Below are 5,617 nucleotides of genomic sequence, written 5' to 3' on the forward strand. Positions count from 1 at the left end.
GGAGAGGGTAAGGAGAAGGGGGGTCAGGGAGGGGTGGTTGCATTGACTGCTCGGACTTAAAGCTGTAAACCTCTTCTTCCCTCGCTCATTGCTGGGACGTTTTTATTGGCGAGATGAAGGGAGACAGAGCACAGCTCCACAACTTGCTCTTCTTCTAGAGGTTAATGACCCAGTTAGCAGCTCTTGGCTGCATTTCCCGACATTTTGCAGACATCAAGACCCGTCTCCCTGCCAAGTACATTCTGTTCCCTGGAGCTCGGCCAATGCATCTCAGATTACTATGTAATGCGACAAAGAGGGAGAGCTGGAGGTGAGGGTGGGGGCTGGAGGGGAGATACAGGAGCCGTTGGGAAGGGGGCAGGGAGAGGGTGGGAGAAGGGGAAGCACCACTTCTAAATTTAACATCTGAGATGGAAATGAAGCTCCCAAGGTGCTTGTTTGCTGGATAAAAACGTGAATCCCAGGATAAATTGGAGTGATGCTTCTGGGAAACAGATGCAATCAGCAAATAATTCCCCCCTAGGGACTGCACAGGCCTTCGTTTCCCGGATCCACTGACAGTCAAGCTCCTGCTTCTGATGCCCTTGTGCTCAGGACACATACTGCTAGGGACTGCTTTCCTGAATGAGAGTCCAATATCCCAAGAGGAACAGGGGCTTAACCAGGAAAATGGGAAGTGGGGGGAGAGAAGAGGAAGAAGTTCCTCTGTGGTCTTTATATTTTTGCACCCAGGGCAAAAGATGCTGCTCAGAGGCACTGTGTTTGGCGAGCTTGGCTGCTTCCGAGCCAGTCTCTTGCACAGTAAAGGGAGGAAAGTCAGACTGTAGGGAAGGTGCTGTTGGCAGGTGTTGAATGTGCAGCTTGCAGAGCCGCTGAGCTCCTAAACTTACTAGTAGCAGGTGTGTGCCATTGCCAGAGGCCAACACGATCATACACTCCACACATGCCTGCAAGCCTTTGCCCAGTGAACAGTCGGATATCTTCTCCTGAGCCATGCTGGGGTTTTCCAGCAGGGGAACAAAGTTTGGGGTCCTGACCTGAGAGGACCCCTTGCAACTCCTTCTCTCCCAAGCTGACATCCTGTTACAGTTCTCCCATCCTACCTAGGTGGAGTATCTCCTGATAGTTCAGCTCTGGACCTTGCTCACGTCGGCTCCGAGAACCTTCCAGCTAGACCCGCAGACACAGTGCCCTAGGCTGCTCGCACTGCTCTGATGTGCCGCAAGTCTTTCTCTGCCGGGAACACAGTCTCTGGCTCATGGTCATGCCAGTTCTCAGCCCCAACCCTTGCCAGGCATCAGCTTTCCTTCCATCCCACCCTCCTACATCTGTGTCAGCTCCATTTGGTCCCAGCATATCCCTCATAGACATCAAAGCCTTAGGCTCCTCTGCCCAAGCCCTACACCACTGTAGCAGCTCACCCAGTCCCATTCCTCCTCTGCTGTTCTTAGACATAGTCATGCTCTGCTGCATCATGGTCCCAATCCCAATCCTTTCCCTCTTCTGTACTGCTCCAGCCATACCTGACTGCTCCCATGTTGCCTCTCCTGCTCCAGCCTGGCCTCTCCAGGGCACAGCCTGCTGTTCTAGGGCACCAAGGGTGGGGGTTTCCTCTCCTGCTGCCAGCACACTCACGGCTGAGCCTGCTGGCACAGCCCTCTCGCAAGGAGACACGCTGGGAAACAAGCTTTGTAGCCACCTCTGACCAAGGTGTCCATGGACAGTGTCAGGAGCTGTGGATGAAGGTGAGATTCCACTGAGCAGAGGCAGGAGGCCTGGGGAGAGCTCAGAGGTACAGGTTGCCACATGCAAAGTGACAAAACCTGCCCACAAGACCTGAGACACCCGTGGTCAGGCCCATGCAGTGGGCATGCCCAGCATCGCTCCAAGCCCTGCTCTCCCTTCATGGCATGGCAGGAGTGGTCAGGCAGGGTCTACACTCAGGGCTCAGAGACAGGGTTCGTCCCCAGTGTTGCAGTGCAGCCAGGGCGTCCGCCAGGCAGAGGCTCTGCTCCCCAGTTTGAGGGCCGCTGGATGGGAGCCAGGCTCCCCAGCAGCGCCTTGGGGCTCTCACTCTGCTCCCACAGGCTTGAGAACCCCCTTTGCGCCATCCCACAGGATGCTGTCTTGTGAATTGGGAAGAGAAGAAACATGAGAGGTCTGGCTCAACGGGACTGCTTATCTCCCTGAAGTGGAGCCCTCCCTCCTCTTCAGGAATTATTTCCTTGAAAGACAAGAAACAGCACAAAACTGCCTCTTGCTCAGCTCCATCTGCCACATGGGGGCTGTGCGCCGGGAGGCCACGATTTCTCACCACATTTGCCAGACATGGCTTTAGGAGAATTTTTCACCACCTGCAGCTCAAGAAAGAGATGAGTTGGGTTTACCTGTACCAGGAGTTGCTCAGGAAAGTCCTGGAAAAAGAAGCGTGTTTCTGTGAAGAGGAACTTCCTCAAAAACCACAGTAAATGCCAGCATCTAAAAATCTGGCACTGCGTTACTTCACTGCTAAGTATCTGTCCTCAAGGCCAGCCCCACAGAGAGAGTCATCAGGGGCCAAAGCATCCTCTAAAACATAAGCCTAGGCTAACCACAAACATGCAACCCTCTCAACTTCTAAGCCACATGTCAGCCTCCTCCAAAGGATGAGATGGTCCAGACACAGTCCTGCAATGTAGGACAGCTGGGAGGAGGGCACAGGTTGCAGGAAGGAGCAGCTCCTTCCCAGGAGTACCCTTGTAAGAGTTTCTGGGTGGAGGCATACATGGAATCTCAGTTTTCCAGCAAAGTCAGCCTTATCCTCTTTGTCTGGCTCGTGTCCTTCCACAGCAGATGCCCCACTATGGAGATGAACCCATATCCCAGCACACTGTGCTAGATGCTGTGCAAACCCAGCATGAAATCAGAGTCCTGGCCCAACACACCTGCCATGTTGCTGCACAGCAGAACTGTGTGCCAAGTGGAGCAACTTCCAGTCAGCAGGGAGAACACAGGTGACAGCGTACAAAGGGGGAAAAAAAATTGCCAGAGGCATCTCATCATCTGGTACAATGCTGAGGAGACTTAAGTTGGGACAATTACAATCTAAGCATTACCAACGCCAGAAGCAGCACTGGCCTTCTTATTGGGGTAAATAACAGCAGGTAGGTGACTGCTAAGTTCATGCTACTTTTTTCCACCCTTCCCTTTCCCCACAGATCCGTGCTGGGGTAGAAGCCATGTCAGTGAACAAGTATCAAGGCCAACACGTATAAAGACAGAGAAATGTTCCAGCCCTATTCATAGAGCAGGTTGAGCCAGGCGAGCACCATCTGAGTCCCCGACATGACTTGTGCTGAGTGGGGAAGCTCATCCCAAAAGCTGAGACTTTTTGTGGTTTTAGGAAACTAGCGAAGGCTTCGCTCCTGTATCAGCTGCTTCCTGCATTTACCAACTCACAGAAAACAGGCAGTTTTTGTGAAACAACTACAGCCAGTCCAGGTGGTTTCTTACTGCAGAACATCACCCCCAGATCCACCTGCCAGAGGAAGCAGTAACCCAGGTTGAGTCCAGTTTGGGCAGGGCAGGAAACAATAAGCTTAAATTGCATCAAGGAAGGTTTAATTTTGTCACTATTTCTAAGCCTCTCAACTAATAAGCACAGTTAAGCACTGAAAAGATTGCCTAGGGAGACTGTGGAGTCTGTATCCTCAAATAATTTCAAGAACAGGACAGAGGCAAACATCTGTCTGGACTTGTTTGGGTCCAGCTGGTCCAGTCTTGTGGTATGGTATAGACCAGGTGATGTCTTGTTATGCATCAGCCTTTCCCATGCCATTTTCCAGGTGCGTTGGTTCAGTTTCCCCCTGTCACACACTGTCCCTTCTCTGTGTGTTCATAGGATGCTGAACCTGATGCTGAGCAAGTTGGTCTGACTTGTGAAATCATATTTTCCTTTAAATTAGGACGAGTTTTGAAATATACATAAATGTATAGAATACCAGAGAATATTTATTAGGGTTGAAATTAACATTGATTGATTTGATTTTTGCTGATTAGGTAATTATGAGAACTAAAGGGGTAATCACCTTTTCAACGAGGAAATGAAACAATCATCCAAGCTAGACAAGTCCTGAGTTTCTAATTTGAGCAGGGGAAAAAAAAAAAGCTACAGGTGAAGATCAAAGAGCGGTATCTATGCCATGTTGTCTCTCACTCTTCAAGCAGACATGGGCTGGGACTTTTCCTACCATGCTTAGCTCAGTTTTATGCATCTAGACCGTGCCATTGAGATCGAGGGAGGAGAGATGAAAGGGTTAGCCCAGGGACTGAAGCAATGCAAGAGCAGTTCCTGGCTTACTTCATGGCTAGAGGAGGAAGAAGCCTTCCCTACAGCTCTCCACCTCACCAGAAGTATGGCCAGATCTGTCAAGTCACTGACAGCTGAACATGAGGCTCACACGAGCAAGTCCTGCCTCGCTCCGCCCCTGGAGCTGTCTTGCACATCTGCAGTCCATCAGGGCCTCTCTCCCCCAAGATGACCCCACATGCTTGACTTGTTTGCTGGATGTTTGGGATATCTCCAGAGCTCACATCTCAGCGATCTGGGACTTCTTCCCCAGCTTTCAACACGGGAAGAGGCCACTGAGTGCAAACCTCAGCCTGACACCCCATGCCTGGCAATTGCAACCCCTCACTGGCTTGTGTACAGCCTGGACACCCATACAAGTGCCATGACTCCTTTCCCCTGTTCCCACCTATATTATAATGGAAACCAGGATGAAGGGAGGCTCTGGAGAGCCAGCTACCATCAGTCCCTTAAAGACAAAAAAAAACCAAAGGCTTTTTCTCAGCTGCAGTGGCATGAACAGAGCTTAGTTCCCCTGGCCCCTCCAGGATGTGGCTGAGATGTATCAGGGAAGAGCAGCTGTCAGCATGGATGTGCCTAAAATTAGCTCAAAGAGAAGGTTTCCTCCATTTATTTATTTGCTCCTTAAAAGGCCCCTTCTTATTAGATGCAAATTCAGCAAAAAAGCTTCAAGCCAGTACAATGGCACTGCTAATATTTTACAATTACACTGAGAGGGAGGTTGCAGCACTTTGCATTTGAACTTCTGCTTAGTTCTGGATGTTCCTGGGATAGAGGCTGTAGCAATGTGGTGACTCTTTGGATGTTTGGCCGTAAGAATGTATTCAGAAGAGCTGTACCAAGAGCGGCAGGTTCAGCTAGTGAGCTGGAGACCAGTTTGTTGTTTATCTGGTGTTATAGGTGTCCCAGGAAGGAATCATGGAAAATCGGTCTTCAACATTAATTTATCTCCTTTCAGATATACACCCTCCTCAATAGTTTTCTTATTATACATAATGGTATCATCTGCTTTCATCTGTTTGCCAGCTTTTCCCTACCATCCATCTTTTCCACCCAGCGATAACTTCAGGAGTCCCTCACCAATTTCACTTGTCAGACTGGAGGGGAAGGAAGGGGGTGGAGAGGTCTTAAAGATACTAAACTGCAGCAAGTTTTTGTCAGAGAGAAATACCTCAGTAAGGCCTTTTGTAAGCAAAGGACTGGAGAGTGAATTCACTCCTTCTTAGCAAAGAATCCACATATGGCACAGATCCATAGCAAAGCAGGCTC

Source organism: Athene noctua, chromosome 8 (assembly GCF_965140245.1).
Source record: "Athene noctua chromosome 8, bAthNoc1.hap1.1, whole genome shotgun sequence".
NCBI lineage: Eukaryota > Metazoa > Chordata > Aves > Strigiformes > Strigidae > Athene > Athene noctua.